Source organism: Bufo bufo, chromosome 5 (assembly GCF_905171765.1).
Source record: "Bufo bufo chromosome 5, aBufBuf1.1, whole genome shotgun sequence".
Taxonomy (NCBI): Eukaryota; Metazoa; Chordata; class Amphibia; order Anura; family Bufonidae; genus Bufo; species Bufo bufo.
This window is the reverse complement of record NC_053393.1, coordinates 457,757,336-457,779,682: the sequence shown is the minus strand read 5'-3', so window position 1 is coordinate 457,779,682 and position 22,347 is coordinate 457,757,336.

Genomic DNA, 22,347 nt, shown 5'->3' with positions numbered 1-22,347 from the left:
CAAAACAATGGCTCTGGTGTCAGCTGCTAGGAGACCTCTGTGGCTAAAGCCCTGGAATGCCGACAATGCTTCCAAATATAACCTCTGTGGGCTTCCTTTCGAACCAAACCGCTTATTCGGTTCAGAATTAGACTCCATTATGGAGGGTCTCTCGGATAAAAAGGGAAAAAGTCTCCCCCAACAGCCCTTTCGGGGCAGGGGTAGACAAGCTCGTGGGGGCCGACCAGGACAGCAGGCTGGAGGTAGAGACTGGGGGGGGGGGGCGTCTAGAAAGTTCTCTAGACACTCCCGTAAACCCACCAGGGAGGCAAAGCCCTCCTGACTATGGGCCTCTCAGAGGCTCTTGGATAAACCCTGCTACCCCTGTTGTTACGCCTCTAGATTTTCCCGTACCCCTCCCTCACCTCCCTGTAGGGGGGCGTCTTTCCTTTTTCAAACACGTATGGGCCCAGGAAGTCTCAGATCCCTGGGTCCAAAGCATAGTAGCTACGGGCTATTCCATAGACCTCGTTTCTCTCCCCCCAGAAAAATTCATCGCCACGCACAGTTTTTTGCCGGCCAGACAAAGGATCCTAGAGTCCTATATCCAGGACTACATTTCCAAGGGAGCCCTGGAGGAGGTACCGGCAGGGGAGAGGGGTCTAGGGATTTATTCTCCAGTATTCCTGGTACCCAAAAAGACAGGAGATCTCCGGATGATCATAGATTTGAGATTTCTCAATCGTTTCTTAAGGAGAACCAGGTTCCGTATGGAAACCATAAGGTCAGTCAGCCACCTCCTCAGTCCTGGGGACGTGATGGCTACTCTGGACCTCAAGGATGCTTACCTCCACATCCCGATCCATCCCTCCTCATGGAAATTTCTCAGGATCACGGTCCAGATTTCAGGAGTGCGCAGGCACTATCAATTTGACGCCCTCCCCTTCGGAATCTCATCTGCCCCCCTTATCTTCACCAAGGTGGTAGTATCGGTGGTAGCAGCTCTGAGACTCTAGGGACTGACCATTGTCCCTTAACAGGACGATTGGCTCCTTCTAGCCTCTTCAGTCCCTTTACTTTCCCATCATCTTCGTGTCGCAATTTCCTTTCTGCTCCGCTTAGGCTGGATTATCAACTGGCAGAAGTCGAACGTGAGCCCTTCAACTTCTATCCATTATCTAGGATTCGTAGTCGACTCTCTGGAGATGTCCCTCCAGTTGACGCCAGAAAGAGGAGCGCGGATTCAGGACCTGGCAAGGTTCCTTTACTTACCACGACGGGTCTCCATACGGACCCTCATGAAGATGTTGGGGCTCATGTCAGCGGCTGCGGATGCAGGCCCTATGGGCTTTATGGCACCTCCGACCTCTTCAGTCGGAGGTCTTAAACAAATGGAACGGCAGCCCGGCGGGGCTAGATTCCCTGTGCTCCCTATCCAACCAAACCCGGAATTCCCTCAGATGGTGGTTCCATCTACCAGCAGGGAAGTCTATGACCCAACCAGTTTGGCTCATATTGACTACGAATGCGTCCCTTGTAGGCTGGGGCGCCCATTTAGACGGATCCCCAGTTCGGGGATCTTGGTCTCCTCAGGAGCGGCATCTTTCCTCAAATCTCCGCGAAATGCGTGCTATCCGGCTAGCCCTCCTTCACTTCGCCCCTCAGATTCGGGGCAAAGCTGTGAAAGTCCAGTCAGACAACATGACTGCCGTGCTTTACATAAACAAGCAGGGAGGCACAAGATCCTTACCCCTTCTTTCAGAAATTGGGGTAATTCTACGGTGGGCAGAGCTGAACCTATCCCATCTATCTACCACTCATATTCGAGGCTCCCTCAACTTCATTGCAGGTCGCCTAAGTCGCGGCTTACCGACCATGAAGTGGTCACTGCACCCAGAGATCTTCAAGCAGCTAGTCCTCAAATGGGGTATGCCAGAAGTGGATCTTATGGCAACCAGGTTCAATGCCAAGGTACAGAGGTTCTGTTCTCTATACAGGGAGGACAACCCCCTGGCGATAGATGCTCTGACAATACCGTAGAGGTTCAGGCTGGCTTACATCTTCCCTCCCTTTTTCATGATTCCGAGTGTATTGATGAAAATCCGTCAGGATCAGGCCTCGGTAATAGCCATCATACCATTTTGGCCCAGGAGATCCTGGTTTACCCAGCTCATTCAGATGAGTCGGGGACAATATTGGAAACTCCCCGCCGGAGCAGACCCTAGTGTCATGGGACACGCATCTCTGCCCAGATCTGCCCAGATTCAACCTGACAGCCTGGAGGTTGATCAGTCCCTTCCCAGAGTGGATGGGCTCTCTGAGTCGGTCCTGAGAACTTTGTCGCATTCTAGAGCAGAGTCTACCAAAAAGGCCTACTCCCGGATCATGAGGATCTTCACCTCATGGTGTAGTTCCAACCAGGTGGCGTCTGCAGATCCGCCCCTCTCTGCGATCTTACAATTCCTCCAGGATGGGTTGGAAAGAGGTCTCTCCCCTTCTACCCTGAAGGTCCAAGTTTTTGCCATCTCGGCCTGTCTCAACAGGCCATATTCTCGGGACCCGCTCATCAAACGCTTCTTTAAGGGAGCAGAAAGATTGAAGCCTACGATACTGAAACCCGTTCCCCAATGGGACTTATCAGTAGTTCTCAAGGGGTTAGCATCTCCCCCCTTTGAACCTTTGGAGGAGGCAAGCTTTAAATTTCTAACACTCAAGGTGGTCTTTCTTCTGGCTATTACCTCCGCCAAAAGAATTTCAGAGCTACAAGCTTTCTCCGCTTTACACCCATACATCATTTTCTTACAGGACAGAGTCCTTTTAAAATTTCTACCTTATTTTAGACCTAAGGTTCCAACTTTTCAAAATATCAATCAGGTAATTTCTCTACCTGTATTATTCTCCGCCTCCTCCTCCTCTGATGTTCCAGTCCGACATCCACTGGACATATCGAGATGCCTCCAGATCTATGTGGATACATCCAGAGAATTCAGGATAGATGAGAACCTCTTCATCCTGTTTGCCGGTAAGTCTAAAGGCCGCAAGGCGTCTAAAACTACTATTAGTCGCTGGATCAAGGAAGCCATTAGGGAAGCTTTCACCTCCCAATCCTTAGATCCTCTGGAGTTTGTGAGGGCCCATTCTACTAGGGCCGTAGCTACCTCTGTCGCGGAGAGAAGTCTTCTCCCCCTAGAGTTGATCTGTAAGGCGGCTTCCTGGAGCTCTGTATCAACCTTCATCTCTCATTATAGAATAGATGCTAAGGTAGCAGAGTTTTCGGCTTTTGGGCAGACAGTTCTTACTTCTGCCGGGCATGAGGACCCTCCCTAGGGGATTCTTCTTGCTATCTCCCCATCTGTGCTGCTGGTGGGACGTAAGGGAATCGTTAATTTCTAACGATAATTTGTTTTCCCTTAGTCCCAACAGCAGCACACAAATTTTCCCGCCCTAAGTACCTTTTCTTGGTATAAACACGCTGGGCTGGGGGGCGAACCCCTCCCTTTAAGGGAGCTGGAGTTCTTCTATTGGTTATTCTTTGGGCTCATTAAAAATTCCGCCGGTCCTACCAGTCCACGGGGGGCAGTTAACCCCATCTGTGCTGCTGTTGGGACTAAGGGAAAACAAATTATCGTTAGAAATTAACGATTACTTTACATTCCCCTTATGTCTTCTTCATGTTTGGATCATTTTGAGAATGCCATTTTATTTTTTGGGGACGTTAGAAGACTTAGAAGTTTAGAAGCAAATTTTGAAATTTTTCAGAAAATTTCCAAAACCCACTTTTTAAGGACCAGTTCATGTCTGAAGTCACTTTGTCAGGCTTACATAATAGAAACCACCCAAAATTGACCCAATTTTAGAAACTACACCACTCAAGGTATTCAAAACTGATTTTACAAACGTTGTCAACCCTTTAGGTGTTCCACAAGAATTAATGGAAAATGATGATAAAATTTCAGAATTTCACTTTTTTGGCAGCTTTCCATTTTAATCCATTTTTTTCAGTAACAAAGCAAGGGTAAACAGCCAAACAAAACTAAATATTTACTACCCTGATTCTTTAGATTACAGAAACACCCCATTTGTGATCATAAACTTCTGTACGGGCACACGGCAGGGCACAGAAGGAAAGGAATGCCATATGGTTTTTGGAGGGCCATGTCACATTTGAAGACCCCCTGTTGCACCCCTAGAGTAGAAACTCCAAAAAATGACCCCATTTTGGAAACTACGGGATAAGGTAGCAGTTTTGTTATTACTATTTTAGGGTACATAAGATTTTTGGTTGCTCTATATTCCGCTTTTTGTGAGACAAGGTAACAAAAAATAGCTGTTTTTGCACCATTTTTATTTTTGTTATTAACAATGTTCATCTGACAGGTTAGATCATGAGCTATTTTTATAGAGCAGGTTGTTACGGATGCAACAATACCAAATATGACTACTTCTTTTGGTTGTTTGTTTCCGTTTTACATAATAAAGCATTTAAAAAATAAAATTAAGATTTTTTTAGTGTCTCCATATTCTGAAAGCAATAGTTTATTTTTTATTTTTGAGCGACTGTCTTATGTAGGATCTCATTTTTTGCGGGATGAGATGACTGTTTTATTTGTACAATTTTAAAGTGTGTATGACCTTTTGATTGCTTGGTATTACACTTTTTGTGATGTAAGGTGACAAAAAATGACTTTTTTGATCCTTTTTTTAATTATTTTTTTTTATGGTATTTACCTGAGGGGTTAGGTCATGTGATAATATTATACAGCAGGTGATTATGGATGCGGCGATACCTAATAGGTATACTTTTTTTATTTATTAAAGTTTTACACAATAACAGCATTTTTGAAACAAAGAAAATCATTTTTAGTGTCTCCGAATTCTGAGAGCCATAGTTTTTTTAATTTTTTGGGCGTTTGTCTTAGGTAGGGTCTCATTTTTTGCTGGATGAGATGACGGATTTATTGGTATGATTTTTGGGTGCGTATGACTTTTTGATCGCTTGGTATTACACTTTTTGTGTTGTAAGGTGACAAAAAATGGCTTTTCTTACACTTTTTTTTGTTTTGTGTTTTACGGTGTTCACCTAAAAGGGTAAATCGTGTGATATTTTTATAGAGCAGGTTATTATGGATGTGGCAATACCTAATATGTCTACATTTTTTATTTATTAAAGTTTTATACACTAATATTTTGTAAACAAAAAAAAATTATGTTTTAGTGTCTTCATAGTCTGAGAGCCATATTTTTTTTTTTTTTTTTTTTAGCGATTGTTTTAGGTAGGGGCTTATTTTTTGCGGGATGAGGTGACGGTTAGATTGATACTATTTTGGTGGGGAAATGCCTTTTTGATCGCTTGGTGTTGCACTTATAGTGATGTAATGTGACAAAAAAATGTTTTTTTTTTTACTTTTTTGACAGTGTTCACCTGAGGGGCTAGATCATGTGATATTTTTATAGAGCCGGTCTACACGAACCCGGCGATATGTAATATGTCTACTTTTTTTTCTATTTTTTACAATTTTTTTTAACTTTATTTTGGAAAAAGGAGGCTTTTTTTTTTACTTGAAACAAAAAAAAAAATATTATAAAAAAAACCTTTTTTTCCACTTTATTTAACTTTTTATTTTTGTCCCACTTTGGGACTTCACCTTTTCAGGGTTTTATCCCTGTTTCAATTCAGTACAATACATTCTGTATTGTACTGAATTGAACTGTCAGCCTCAGTTGCCTAGGAGACCCAGCGCTCAGGCTGGATCTCCTGGGCTTCCGTAGGCTGGCAGCTCCGATGTGTATAGCATCGGGGCTGCCATCGCAACCATCGACCCCCTGCCAGCGCAGCGCGGGTGGGGGGGATGGAGTCAGAGGGAGCCCCCTCCCTCTGTATACCCTGCACATGCCACGGTCAGCGCTGACCGCCGCACGTGAAAGGGTCAATCCATCGGCATCACCGCACACAGCGATGCCGGCGGATGCAGCAGGGGCCCGGCTATCAGTAACAGCTGCAGAGAGCCGCATTCGCTCATGTACATGTACGTGAGGATGCGGGAAGGGGTTAAGTAATCATTTTTAAAGGAATTAAATATGGATGTGGTAGAGTTAACACACATGCTTTAGGAGACGTGTTATGTAAACTAAATGCATTTAAATGCGTTAAGCTATTTTTTTTTAATGGCTTTTGTTTCAAAATAACGCGATGAGTTAAGAAAGTTTAGTTAAGAGGTTGTGTGTTAACCCTACTACATCTGTACGGATTAACAGCATAACTGAATATATACATTACAGAGTGTTGTAGAGAGAGATACAAAATTCATGTAAGCATTGTACCTGGGCATAATCTTTCACTCATCTCTTTGACATGATTAAAGTGGAATCTCTTCAGATCGCACCACTTTTTCTGTATGGCGTTCTTTTTGTGCGAAATCCCAAATTTTTGGGACAGTTCAAAGCGGAGAGCCCTGATGATGGCCTGCTTCTCCTCTCTTTTATTGGTCCAGTAATAGCCCCGCACCAACATTCGCTGCAGGATAAAGATGCAAGCATATAATCCCAATTTTTTTAAATCCAAGTTTTCAAAAAAATGTCCTCAACAAAACAGCAAAAAGTAGTTATGTCTTTGAAGGGGAAATATTAGATTTAATGTTACCATTATAAAAACAGGTTGTATTGCGATTGTATGTGTGTGGGGTCTGAGCAATCGGATATTGGCCAGCTGAGCAGTGATGTACCTGTCTAGTGAAGTGACGGTACGGTATGGGGTGTAAAGATGGTTCCCTCCCCGTGATGCACCCTGGGTAACTCTAAATGAACCGTCAAATACTTACTGTCAGACTACTGCTCATGGGCATAAAATGTAATTTATATATATTGTGTGTGTGTGTGTATGGTATATAGTGTGTGGTATATATTGAGTGGCAGGAAAATGGATGTGCTAAGTACAGTACAGACCAAAAGTTTGGACACACCTTCTCATTCAAAGAGTTTTCTTTATTTTCATGACTATGAAGGCATCAAAACTATGAATTAACACATGTGGAATTATATACATAACAAACAAGTGTGAAACAACTGAAAATATGTCATATTCTAGGTTCTTCAAAGTAGCCACCTTTTGCTTTGATTACTGCTTTGCACACTCTTGGCATTCTCTTGATGAGCTTCAAGAGGTAGTCCCCTGAAATGGTCTTCCAACAGTCTTGAAGGAGTTCCCAGAGAGGCTTAGCACTTGTTGGCCCTTTTGCCTTCACTCTGCGGTCCAGCTCACCCCAAACCATCTCGATAGCCCTTACTATCAAAGTTTTCCCAATTTTTCGACTGACTGACCTTCATTTCTTAAAGTAATGATAGCCACTCATTTTTCTTTACTTAGCTGCTTTTTTCTTGCCATAATACAAATTCTAACAGTCTATTCAGTAGGACTATCAGGTGTGTATCCACCTGACTTTTCCTCAACGCAACTGATGGTCCCAACCCCATTTATAAGGCAAGAAATCCCACTAATTAAACCTGACAGGGCACACCTGTGAAGTGAAAACCATTTCAGGGGACTACCTCTTGAAGCTCATCAAGAGAATGCCAAGAGTGTGCAAAGCAGTAATCAAAGCAAAAGGTGGCTACTTTGAAGAACCTAGAATATGACATATTTTCAGTTGTTTCACACTTGTTTGTTATGTATATAATTCCACATGTGTTAATTCATAGTTTTGATGCCTTCATAGTCATGAAAATAAAGAAAACTCTTTGAATGAGAAGGTGTGTCCAAACTTTTGGTCTGTACTGTACATGTGAGAGATATTTATGTTGTCCATACATACATGCTACAGACATAGTGCTGTGAAGAATACTTAGTGCACCAATCAGTGATATAATATTAATAATAATAAAAAAATGTATTTATATAGCGCCACAATATTCCACAGCGCTTAACAAGTTCATAGGGTTCATATACAAAACAAAAATTACTGGATAATATGCAACTGAAATACTAGGAGACAGGGCCCTGCTCGCAGGAGCTTACAATCTATGAGGAATTGGGTGTGACACATAAGGTAGTTGATTGTGATAAGTCGGATTTGAGCCATTATTGAACTGACAGGAGTGGTGCCGGCCGATCTGCTTCGGGTTTGGGACTATTAGAGGATCGAGTTTAGGCCAGAGGGGTTGGTGGGGGGAGGTTTAGTCGGGGAATAGTCAGTTTAGGTAGCTTAATAAGCTATGATATTTTCCTGACAGGAATATATTGGCAAAAGTCTCAGCTTTTAATATCTACTTGTATGACTAGCCAGTATAGTCAGTGGTATATCCGTTTGGTGCATTTTTTCTGTGATTTATATAGCTTGATAAGCCTGCCTGAAAAGATGTGTTTTTAAGGCACGTTTGAAGGTGGAGAAGTTGTGGATTGACCTAGTATTCCGGGGCAGAGTATTCCAGAAAGTAGGTGCAGCTCGAGAAAAGTCTTGAAGACGGGAGTGAGAGGTACGAATTATGGATGTTATTAATCTTAGGTCGCTAACAGAACAGAGAGCACGAGTAGGGTGGTAGAAGGAGATGAGGGAGGAGATATATGGAGGTGGAGCACTGTGGAGAGCTTTGTGTGTGAGGGTGAGAAGTTTGAACTGTATTCTGTGGTGGATGGGCAACCAGTGAAGTGACTGGCACAGACTAGTAGCATCAGTGTAGCGGTTGGATGTGATATCTACTCTTACCAAATTAACTGTGTTGTTTGTATTACGAAAAATAAAAATTCATATCCATATAGCTAATATTCGCATGTACGAATATTTTGCAAGACTCGATCTACATATAACAATTGTTCTGCCATGCATGCAATATGTAAGAAAAAAAAAGCGCTGTAATATAATATTACTTGCAGTTAACACGATTTCTTCCTCTGCTTTCTCAAAGTAGTTTTGAACCATTTTTTCTAATAGGACAGGAGAGACTTTCTACAGTATCACAGGAGGTAAATTATGTCATGCGCTCGCGTACGCACTCGGTCATTACGTTCCCGGTTTTCGAGTAAAAATTATGACAATAGACTTTACTGCATGTGCAAAGTGTTAATTGCAGCACCCATTGCACTTCTGAAACAGACTAGCCATACAGATCTAAGCACTGGAACCTGCGGACTGGGCATTGCATCAAATATATTAAAGGGGTTTTCCAGGATTTTTTTAACTGATGACCTATCCTCTGGATATCACAGAGGCTTGGTATTGTAGCTCGGCCCCATTCACCTCAATGGGGCTGAGCTGTGCCTAGGCCATGTGACCAGTAACATCACATGGCCTAGACAAAGCTGCACGTGCCTTCTCAAACAGCTGACCGGCAGGGGTCCCGGGTGTTGGACCCCCACCAATAAGATATTGATGTTCTATCCTGAGTATAGGTCATAAATATTAAGGGGGGGATTTATCACACTGGTGTAAAGTAGACCTGGCTTAGTTGCCGATAGCAACTAGCCAGATTCCACCTTTAATTTCTCAAAGGAGCTGAGAAAAATGAAAAGTGGAATCTGATTGGTTGCTACGGGGAAATAAGCCAGTTCTACTTTACACTAGTTTGATAAATGACCCCCTAAACTCCTGCATTACAGTGAATACAAATACTATTCTTCGATCATCAGTAAAAAAAATCCTGTAAAACTGTTTTAAGAGTGATTGCACCGCTGTACTTAATTTGAGAAGATTGCAATGTGTACTTAGAGAGAACTCCTATATACAACTTTTTGGAGAAACTTTCTGTGTCATATACCTCAGAAGTTGGCCTATTGCTTGCATCTATACTACAGCTCTCATCATCTACTTATTAAAAGAGAGAGACTCTATTTACTATAACTAAACAGGCCTGACCTTTGACTCTACCTCCATCCACTGGCCCCGTACACTTGCTCTCCTGTCTCGCATCCTGCCAACCACCCACTATCACGGGCACCCTAGTCACCACTAGGCAGACGCCCCCAAAAGTCCAGGGTACCCCCTCCCATCACTGTATGTGTGGCCGATGGATCTCTATAGGGAGAGGGAGTAGCCACCGTGAAGACTACAATAACCCTCATTGCCAACGCTCCTACTGCCCTCCTCTCTTGCAGCCAATGATAAGTAACCATAGACAAGAGGGCACTACAGTATTATTATGAATTAAATGAGGATTTAAAGGGATTGTCTAATCCTTTTATATTCATTGCCTATCTTCAGAATAGCCAATCCAGTAAAAAGATACATAGCTGGCACTACCGCTCACCTCAATGCATATCTTGAGACTTGTGGTTCCACAATCTCCATGGGTGCTCAGTGCACAATAGAAGATACTGCAATACATCCAAGTTAGGAAGAAACAGCGAGGCACTCGCCTTAGGACAAATTCACATTCTTTTGTTCACTCCAAAAAAGGGCTGCTCTGTACATTTATTACGTGGTTAGCCAATCATTGTAATGCTACATTTCCAGAAATGCATAGCATGTGTGGTTTCTCCAGAGATAGCAGCTTATCTCCAGCGATTACAGAAATTGGACCTGTGGTCATCAACAGATTGAGCCTCCCAAACCAACCTCCCCGATTCTTAAAATAAAAAAAAAAAGACAGCCCCCTTTAAGCTCTGACACATAAAAGAAGTCTTAAAATACAATATTGGCTTTCGGTCCGATGACCTTCCTAATTGTTATCCCTGTTTAGTCTTGTGTTTCAGGTTTTGTGCCATTCCACATCATGTCTCACAGTTCTGTTCAGGAAACAGTGCTGGATTATCAAATTCTCTGGATTATTAAATGATGGACCTTGCCAATATAAAATTACATTTTCAATCTACAATAAAATCTGCAGTGTTCATGTGTCATAGCATTTCCTGCATGTAACAACCTGTTATCCCTGTAACAGATCAATGCTCGGTGAATAGTCACAGATCAAGCTACTTTCACCCTTGCGGTAGCCTTTCCTGGCAGGCTGTTCTGACGGGGGAAACAGCCTGCCGGATCCGTGCTACCGCTAGTCCACCGTGCCGTCGGAAGTCCGCTCCGGACCTATTCACTATAATGGGGGCGTGCCGGAGGTCCGGCCGCAGCACGGCAAACATGCTGAGAGGCGGCCGGAGAAAAACTTGAACATGCTGCAGTTTTTAATGAATGGGGCTGGAGAGGACTACCGGCGGCATGGTGGACTAGTGGTAGCACGGATCCGGAAGGCTGTTACCCCGCCGGAACAACCTGCCTGAAAAGGCTACCACAAGTGTGAAAGTAGTCTTACAGAGGTCAGATCTTCCATTTCCCCTTTTAATTGTCATAGTACTGCTAACAAAGATGCAAATGACATTCTACCTTCTTCAGGAATAGCATGTTATATCATTCCGACTATGTGCTTTCATACAGTATATATCATATACATAGTAACAAGTTCTAGCTGTTATAGTTTTACTATTTATATAAAATTATTTGTAGGAACTTTGTAGGTTCTTGTTTAGAGACCATAAAACTGTTTTCATCCCTCATAACCTGACAAGTCCAGGAAGCTGAGTTTAGATAATGTACAGAATAAATGCCGACGATGGGTGTCAGAGGCGCGCCCAGGTGTTGCTATACCTTTGCTAATCCCTTGGGGTGAGGCTGGCCTGTGATAGCATGTCTCTGACAACCAGATTGTTTCTTTGATCTGTTTTATGTGAATTTGCAGGGATCTAAAAATACATGTGTTACAAATGTTTATATTGGAAATAAATGTGCTATAATAGTGTGTGGTGAGCTGCTGTTAAATCTGACATTTGTAAAGGATAATCTGTAAATGCTGTCTTTGATCGTAATGATCAGATGCAGGGAAACTGGGAAATAAATATATTAAATTTTGCCATCATAAAGGCCCAAAAATTAGACAGTGAAAATTATTGTTATAATGAATCTGAACAAAGCAAAGTGTATCAAAGAAATATGAAAACGTTCCCATGCAGACTATAATAGGACATTCAGCTCAATAGATTCTCGTGCAGATATGTCCTCCCTTACCTTTCTTCTTGGCTCCACATATCCAGATGAGCAGTGAGACATGGCCTGCTTTGAAAAAAAAAAGTTGTTTGTGCTATATGTGTCCATGTGTGACCATTTAGGAGTTATGATCTGAATTGCAACCTGTCGAAGGTTTTGCTAGTAGGTTGCAATAATGTATTCAATTTTTATCATGAGGAATTAGAGTTCTTAATCAAATGTGTGGACAGGTAAGGATGAACACGTGCAATTAAGATGCATGTAGCCTACAGGGCCAGACATACCATATTGGGCCCACCAAACCAGTTGACCAATCTACATGTGGTCATTTCCAACATGTCCTAAAATTTCTACACTCTCTGCAGTGCAAGGTAATGCTAACCTACTAAGCAGCATATTTACATATAACATTGACAGCATCCCCTTGCACTTTCCTATTGAAGCATCATCATCAAACAATGGAGAGAGATAAGGAGGATGAACAAGTGTCTCCTGCCCGGGGATGACGGATGTCAAAGCATGAACTAGCAGGATAACGTCTCTTCTGTATGTAAGATAGGTATGTAAGGTAGGTGAACTGACCATTGGCTATTCTCTTTGTAGTTATGTCCATTCAAGCCCTACTTGCAAGCAAAACTTGAGATAATGTGAATGCAGTCTGTACTGTCTCAATACAACTCTTCCGCTTCACTTTTTATTGCATAACGTGTGGTCAGACTGTGTCACAAAATGATCCATCATTTTTCACACTTGGTAGCAGTTATGGTTCAGCTGATATACTTAGTTACAGACAGTGCTCAGTTTGCTGGCCTAGCAATAGACATGATCCCAATTTGTACAGCATTTTGTCACTTTTATAGATCATAATATATGCAGTTTATGGTTGAAACATACTACACTGTGCTGTCTGATCCTGCAGTTATCCTCCAAACTGAATGTATTCAAATTCACACAGATGCCATGGCACTGTCTGCCCTCTTCCATAGTCAATGTCCGTCCCTAAGTAATTCTTCCTGCCACAGGATTGGTATATGCAAATGATATGAACAATGATGGGGCAGTACTTGTAGGACTGATGCAATTACAAGTAGTTTTATTGGAAGCCTGCCACCATCAGGATTTCACATATATGAAACATGTTTCTGGCTTAACATGAATGCCCTTTGTCAAGCTTGTGAGTGGCTCGCTCAGGCATGGTAAAGGTGTGCACTCCTCCGCCATGCCTTAATGAGCCATGAACAACGGTGATAAAGGCCATTCATGCTAACCCCAGAATAGATTTTAGCAAGAAGTATGGGACAGAAGGTATTACGTTACAGAAACATACTACTCAGGGTTTATAATTAGAGACAAGCATATTTTTAAAAAATTTGATTCGGCTGGTTCGCCAATTTTTTTTTTAAAAAATTGGTTCAATCCGAATTTATTTGCGGCGAATCGCGTTAAAAAACGGCAATTTCCTGGCTGCAGAGAGCCTTTATAGTGGTGTAGAACACTGTGCCTTACAGTAACACGCATAGTGAGTCTACTCTGGTATTGAAAAAATACTGTGAGTCAGTATGACATGCAGATGACAGGTGTCACTCTTAGAATCACTGCACACTTCACTTATTTGGGCAGTCACGGAGCCAAAACTGACCAAATAACTCAAGTATGAACTCAGCCTTACAGGTTGATGTTATCACCAAGAAGAAGCGCACTCCTTTTACACCGTTGTCAGCTGATTCCACATAGATATCTACAGAACCTGTTCTATTAAATGCTTATACAAGTAGAGCCCCCCGAAAGAGTGGAGAGGGTGTCAGCAGTAAGTGTGTGTTGACGTCACTGAATATTTTGCCCTTCTCTGATCCTGCAGAACAATAACCCCCCAAAAAAATCAATCCTGTCTGTTGAGCATCCGTCTTAACTCGGTCAGCATTTGGTCAGCAATCCATCCATATTGCTAAAGCCAAAAAAAACAGGAGTGGATCCAAAATAGAGATGACACGTGAATGGAATACTTGCATGTCTTCTGTGTTTTGTACCCACTCCTGCTTTTGGCTACCAAATCACAAGCCTATTGTGATGGGACAGTACAGGCCTTACAGCTGCTACAGAGAACAGGATCAGTTGTACGTCTCATTTTTCCTTCCTCCTGACAGATCAGAAAAAGGGTCAAATAAATGATGATTAGTGATGGACGAACATCGACCGGGACGATTCGCATATGCGAACAAATGTTCGCGAACCGCAAGTTTGCGGCGGGCCCCATTTACTTTAATGTCAGGCGAACCTGAAAAAGCTTCAGGTCATATTTGCAGCCACCAAATACTTACTAGAAGTGCACAATCGTCCCACAACATGGACAGTGACATACAAGAGGGGGATCAATGGCAAAAATTCCCACAAAAAATATGTATTTTAATCAGGGGCCATTTTTATGCGACTTAAGGGGAAACTCTCAAATATGTGCCTTGCTGGAGCCTAGAAGAATTTTATTTTAGCCACGGGAGTACAGGCCCCAAACATTAGGCATTCACTGGACAGAAAACATCAAGTGATTATGTGGCTGGAGGTATATTAGACAGTCAGTGGATAACAATTTTACTGCAGGCCAGTGGAGTACAGGCCCCAAACATTAGGCATTCACCAGGCAGAAAACATCAAGTGATTATGTGGCTGGAGAAATATTAGACGGTCAATGGATATCAATTTTACTGCAGGCCAGTGGACTACAGGCCCCAAAAAATATTGATTCACCGTACAGTAAAGAACAAGTGATTATGTGTCTGGAGGTATATTAGACGGTCAATGTATATCAATTTTACTGCAGGCCAGTGGACTACAGCCCCCAAAAATGATTCATTTACTGTACAGAAAAGAACAATTGATAATGTGGCTGGAGGTAAATTAGGCGGTCACCGTATAACAATTTTACTGTTGGCCAGTTAGATTACAGGCCCCAAAAATAATACATTCATCGTACAAAAAAGAGCAAGTGATTATGTGTCTGGAGGTATATTAGACGGTCATTGGATATCAATTTTACTGCAGGCCAGTGTAGTACAGGACCCAAACATTAGGCATTCACCGGACAGAAAATATCAAGTGATTATGTGGCTGGAGGTACATTAGGCGGTCACTGTATAACAATTTTACTGTTGGCCAGTTAGATTACAGGCCCCAAAAATTATGCATTCACCGTACAGAAAAGATCAAGTGATTATGTGTCTGGAGGTATATTAGACAGTTAATGGATATCAATTTTACTGCAGGCCAGTGTAGTACAGGCCCCAAACATTAGGCATTCACTGGACAGAAAACATCAAATGATTATGTGGCTGGAGGTACATTAGGTGGTCACCTTGTAACAATTTTACTGTTGCCCAGTTACATTAACCACCTCAGCTCCCCTAGCTTAAACCCCCTTAATGACCAGACCACTTTTTACAATTCTGCACTACACTATTTTCACGGTTTATTGCTCGGTCATACAACTTACCACCCAAATGAATTTTACCTCCTTTTCTTCTCACTAATAGAGCTTTCATTTGGTGGTATTTCATTGCTGCTGAGATTTTAACTTTTTTTTGTTATTAATCGAAATTGACCGAAATGTTTGCAAAAAAAATGACATTAAAGGGCTTCTGTCACCCCACTAAAGTGTTTTTTTTTTTTTGGGCTAGTTAAATTAGTTACAGTGGGATGCGAAAGTTTGGGCAACCTTGTTAATCGCCATGATTTTCCTTTATAAATCGTTGGTTGTTACGATAAAAAATGTCAGTTAAATATATCATATAGGAGACACACACAGTGATATTTGAGAAGTGAAATGAAGTTTATTGGATTTACAGAAAGTGTGCTATAATTGTTTAAACAAAATTAGGCAGGTGCATAAATTTGGGCACCACAAAAAAGAAATGAAATCAATATTTAGTAGATCCTCCTTTTGCAGAAATTACAGCCTCTAAACGCTTCCTGTAGGTTCCAATGAGAGTCTGGATTCTGGTTGAAGGTATTTTGGACCATTCCTCTTTACAAAACATCTTTAGTTCATTCAGGTTTGATGGCTTCCGAGCATGGACAGCTCTCTTTAAGTCACACCACAGATTTTCAATTATATTCAGGTCTGGGGACTGAGATGGCCATTCCAGAACGTTGTACTTGTTCCTCTGCATAAATGCCTTAGTGGATTTTGAGCAGTGTTTAGGGTTGTTGTCTTGTTGAAAGATCCAGCCCCGGCGCAGCTTCAGCTTTGTCACTGATTTCTGGACATTGGTCTCCAGAATCTGCTGATACTGAGTGGAATCCATGCGTCCCTCAACTTTGACAAGATTCCCAGTCCCTGCACTGGCCACACAGCCCCACAGCATGATGGAACCACCACCATATTTTACTGTAGGTAGCAGGTGTTTTTCTTGGAATGCTGTGTTCTTTTTCCTCCATGCATAACGCCCCTTGTTATGGCCAAATAACTAAATTTTAGTTTCATCAGTCCACAGCACCTTATTCCAAAATAAAGCTGGCTTGTCCAAATGTGCTTTAGCCCACCTCAAGCGGAACTTTTTGTGCTGTGAGCGGAGAAAAGGCTTCCTCTGCATCACTCTCGCATACAGCATCTCCTTGTGTAAAGTGCGCCAAATGGTTGAACGATGCACAGTGACTCCATCTGCAGCAAGATGATGTTGTATGTCTTTGGTGCTGGTCTGTGGGTTGACTCTGACTGTTCTCACCATTTGTCGCTTCTGTCTATCCGAGATTTTTATTGGTCTGCCACTTCGAGCCTTAACTTGAACTGAGCCTGTGGTCTTCCATTTCCTCAATATGTTCCTAACTGTGGAAACAGACAGCTGAAATCTCTGAGACAGTTTTCTGTATCCTTCCCCTAAACCATGATGGTGAACAATCTTTGTCTTCAGGTCATTTGAGAGTTGTTTTGAGACCCCCATGTTGCTACTCTTCAGAGAAAATTAAAAGAGGAGGGAAACTTACAATTGACCCCCTTAAATACTCTTTCTCATAATTGGATTCACCTGTGTATGTAGGTCAGGGGTCACTGAGCTTACCAAGCCAATTTGAGTTCCAATAGTTAGTTCTAAAGGTTTTGGAATCAATAAAATGAAAACAGTGCCCAAATTTATGCACCTGCCTAATTTTGTTTAAACAATTATAGCAAACTTTCTGTAAATCCAATAAACTTCATTTCACTTCTCAAATATCACTGTGTGTGTCTCCTATATGATATATTTAACTGACATTTTTTATCATAGCAACCAACGAATTATACAGGAAAATCATGACGATTAATAAAGTTGCCCAAACTTTCGCATCCCACTGTATATTGCGATATATGAAAATATAATGGTGTTACTTACTTTGATCCAGCAGTTTCTTCCAAAAACAAAGTTTTATAATATGTAAATTAGGTCTCTACCAGCAAGTAGGGCGGCTACTTGCTGGTAGCTGCTGCAGAAAACCGCCCCCTCGTCGTGTTGATTGACAGGGCCAGCCGGGATCTCCTCCTCCGGCCAGCCCTGTCGGCATTTCAAAAATCGCGCGCCTGTGTTCATTCGGCGCAGGCGCTCTGAGATTAGGAGGCTCGCCTCCTCAGAACTCCCTCAGTGCGCCTGCGCCGATGACATCACCGAAATAGAAGACGTCATCGGCGCAGGCGCACTGAGGGAGTGCTGAGGAGACGAGCCTCCTAATCTCAGAGCGCCTGCGCCGAATGAACACAGGCGCGCGATTTTTGAAATGCCGACAGGGCTGGCCGGAGGAGGAGATCCCGGCTGGCCCTGTCAATCAACACGACGAGGGGGCGGTTTTCTGCAGCAGCTACCAGCAAGTAGCCGCCCTACTTGCTGGTAGAGACCTAATTTACATATTATAAAACTTCGTTTTTGGAAGAAACTGCTGGATCAAAGTAAGTAACACCATTATATTTTCATATATCGCAATATAACTAAATTAACTAGCCCAAATAAAAAAAATCACTTTAGTGGGGTGACAGAAGCCCTTTAACCACCTCCCGACCGCCTAACGCACGGATGCGTCCGGAAGGTGGTTGATTCATTCCTCCTGGACGCATCCGTGCGTCATCTCGCGAGACGCGAGATTTCCTGTGAACGCGCGCACACAGGCGCGCGCGCTCACAGGAACGGAAGGTAAGAGAGTTGATCTCCAGCCTGCCAGCGGCGATCGTTCGCTGGCAGGCTGGAGATGTGATTTTTTTTAACCCCTAACAGGTATATTAGACGCTGTTATGATAACAGCGTCTAATATACCTGCTACCTGGTCCTCTGGTGGTCCCCTTTGTTTGGATCGACCACCAGAGGACACAGGTAGCTCAGTAAAGTAGCACCAACCACCACTGCACTACCCCCCCCCCGTCACTTATTAACCCCTTATTCACCCCTGATCACCCCAGATCACCCCATATAGACTCCCTGATCACCCCCCTGTCATTGATCACCCCCCTGTCATTGATAACCCCCCTGTAAAGCTCCATTCAGAGGTCCGTATGAATTTTACGGATCCACTGATAGATGGATTGGATCCGCAAAACACTTACGGACGTCTGAATGGAGCCTTACAGGGGAGTGATCAATGACTGTGGTGATCACCCCATATAGACTCCCTGATCACCCCCCTGTCATTGATCACCCCCCTGTCATTGATCACCCCCTGTAAGGCTGCATTCAGACGTCCGTATGAATTTTACGGATCCACTGATAGATGGATCGGATCCGCAAAACACATACGGACGTCTGAATGGAGCCTTACAGGGGAGAGATCAATGACGGAGGTGATCACCCCATATAGACTCCCTGATCACCCCCCTGTCATTGATCACCCCCCCTGTCAGGCTGCATTCAGATGTCCGTATGATTTTTACGGATCCACTGATACATGGATCGGATCCGGGCTCATTAACCACCTCCCGACCGCCTAACGCACGGATGCGTCCGGAAGGTGGTTGATTCATTCCTCCTGGACGCATCCGTGCGTCATCTGTGAACAGGAACGGAAGGTAAGAGAGTTGATCTCCAGCCTGCCAGCGGCGATCGTTCGCTGGCAGGCTGGAGATGTGTTTTTTTTAACCCCTAACAGGTATATTAGACGCTGTTTTGATAACAGCGTCTAATATACCTGCTACCTGGTCCTCTGGTGGTCCCCTTTGTTTGGATCGACCACCAGAGGACACAGGTAGCTCAGTAATATGTTGCACCAAGCACCACTACACTACACCCCCCCCCCGTCACTTATTAACCCCTTATTCACCCTTGATCACCCCTGATCACCCCATATAGACTCCCTGATCACCCCCCTGTCATTGATTACCCCCCTGTCATTGATCAACCCCCTGTAAAGCTCCATTCAGATGTCGCATGATTTTTACGGATCCACTGATAGATGGATCGGATCCGCAAAACGCATACGGACGTCTGAATGAAGCCTTACAGGGGCGTGATCAATGACTGTGGTTATCACCCCATATAGACTCCCTGATCACCCCCCTGTCATTTATTACACCCCTGTCATTGATCAACCCCCTGTAAAGCTCCATTCAGATGTCCGCATGATTTTTACGGATCCACTGATAGATGGATCGGATCCGCAAAACGCATACTGACGTCTGAATGAAGCCTTACAGGGGCGTGATCAATGACTGTGGTTATCACCCCATATAGACTCCCTGATCACCCCTCTGTCATTGATTACACCCCTGTCATTGATCAACCCCCTGTAAAGCTCCATTCAGATGTCCGCATAATTTTTACGGATCCACTGATAGATGGATCGGATCCGCAAAATGCATACTGACGTCTGAATGAAGCCTTACAGGGGCGTGATCAATGACTGTGGTTATCACCCCATATAGACTCCCTGATCACCCCCCTGTCATTTATTACACCCCTGTCATTGATCAACCCCCTGTAAAGCTCCATTCAGATGTCCGCATGATTTTTACGGATCCACTGATAGATGGATCGGATCCGCAAAACGCATACGGACGTCTGAATGAAGCCTTACAGGGGCGTGATCAATGACTGTGGTTATCACCCCATATAGACTCCCTGATCACCCCCCTGTCATTGATTACACCCCTGTCATTGATCAACCCCCTGTAAAGCTCCATTCAGATGTCCGCATGATTTTTACGGATCCACTGATAGATGGATCGGATCCGCAAAACGCATACGGACGTCTGAATGAAGCCTTACAGGGGCGTGATCAATGACTGTGGTTATCACCCCATATAGACTCCCTGATCACCCCCCTGTCATTGATTACACCCCTGTCATTGATCAACCCCCTGTAAAGCTCCATTCAGATGTCCGCATGATTTTTACGGATCCACTGATAGATGGATCGGATCCGCAAAACACATACAGGCGTCTTCCTGGAGCCTTCCAGGGGGGGTGATCACCCCATATAGACTCCCTGATCACCCCCCTGTCATTGATTACACCCCTGTCATTGATCAACCCCCTGTAAAGCTCCATTCAGATGTCCGCATGATTTTTACGGATCCACTGATAGATGGATCGGATCCGCAAAACGCATACGGACGTCTGAATGAAGCCTTACAGGGGCGTGATCAATGACTGTGGTTATCACCCCATATAGACTCCCTGATCACCGCCCTGTCATTGATTACACCCCTGTCATTGATCAATCCCCTGTAAAGCTCCATTCAGATGTCCGCATGATTTTTACGGATCCACTGATAGATGGATCGGATCCGCAAAACACATACAGGCGTCTCCCTGGAGCCTTCCAGGGGGGGTGATCACCCCATATAGACTCCCTGATCACCCCCCTGTCATTGATCACCCCCCCCTGTCATTGATCACCCCCCCCTGTCATGCTGCATTCAGATGTCCGTATGATTTTTACGGATCCACGGATACATGGATCGCATCCGCAAAACACATACGGACATCTGAATGGAGCCTTACAGGGGGGTGATCAATGACAGGGGGGTGATCACCCCATATAGACTCTCTGATCACCCCCCTGTCATTGATCACCCCCCCTGTCATTGATCACCCCCCTGTCATTGATCACCCTCTGTAATGCTCCATTCAGACATTTTTTTGGCCCAAGTTAGCGGAATTTTTTTTTTTTTTCTTACAAAGTCTCATATTCCACTAACTTGTGTCAAAAAATTAAATCTCACATGAACTCACCATACCCCTCACGGAATCCAAATGCATAAAATTTTTTAGACATTTATATTCCAGACTTCTTCTCACGCTTTAGGGCCCCTAGAATGCCAGGGCAGTATAAATACCCCACATGTGACCCCATTTCGGAAAGAAGACACCCCCAGGTATTCCGTGAGGGGCATATTGAGTCCATGAAAGATTGAAATTTTTGTCCCAAGTTAGCGGAAAGGGAGACTTTGTGAGAAAAAAATAAAAAATATCAATTTCTGCTAACTTGTGCCAAAAACTTTTTTTTTTCTATGAACTCGCCATGCCCCTCATTGAATACCTTGGGGTGTCTTCTTTCCAAAATGGGGTCACATGTGGGGTATTTATACTGCCCTGGCATTCTAGGGGCCCCAAAGCGTGAGAAGAAGTCTGGTATCCAAATGTCTAAAAATGCCCTCCTAAAAGGAATTTGGGCACCTTTGCGCATCTAGGCTGCAAAAAAGTGTCCCACATCTGGTATCGCCGTACTCAGGAGAAGTTGGGGAATGTGTTTTGGGGTGTCATTTTACATATACCCATGCTGGGTGAGAGAAATATCTTGGTCAAATGCCAACTTTGTATAAAAAAATGGGAAAAGTTGTCTTTTGCCAAGATATTTCTCTCACCCAGCATGGGTATATGTAAAAAGACACCCCAAAACACATTCCCCAACTTCTCCTGAATACAGTGATACCACATGTGTGACACTTTTTTGCAGCCTAGGTGGGCAAAGGGGCCCATATTCCAAAGAGCACCTTTAGGATTTCACAGGTCATTTACCTACTTACCACACATTAGGGCCCCTGGAAAATGCCAGGGCAGTATAACTACCCCACAAGTGACCCCATTTTGGAAAGAAGACACCCCAAGGTATTCCGTGAGGGGCATGGCGAGTTCCTAGAATTTTTTATTTTTTGTCACAAGTTAGTGGAAAATGATGATTTTTTTTAATTTTTTTTTTCTTACAAAGTCTCATATTCCACTAACTTGTGACAAAAAATAAAAACTTCCATGAACTCACTATGCCCATCAGCGAATACCTTGGGGTGTCTTCTTTCCAAAATGGGGTCACTTGTGGGGTAGTTATACTGCCCTGGCATTCTAGGGGGCCAAATGTGTGGTAAGGAGTTTGAAATCAAATTCTGTAAAAAATGACCAGTGAAATCCGAAAGGTGCTCTTTGGAATATGGGCCCCTTTGCCCACCTAGGCTGCAAAAAAGTGT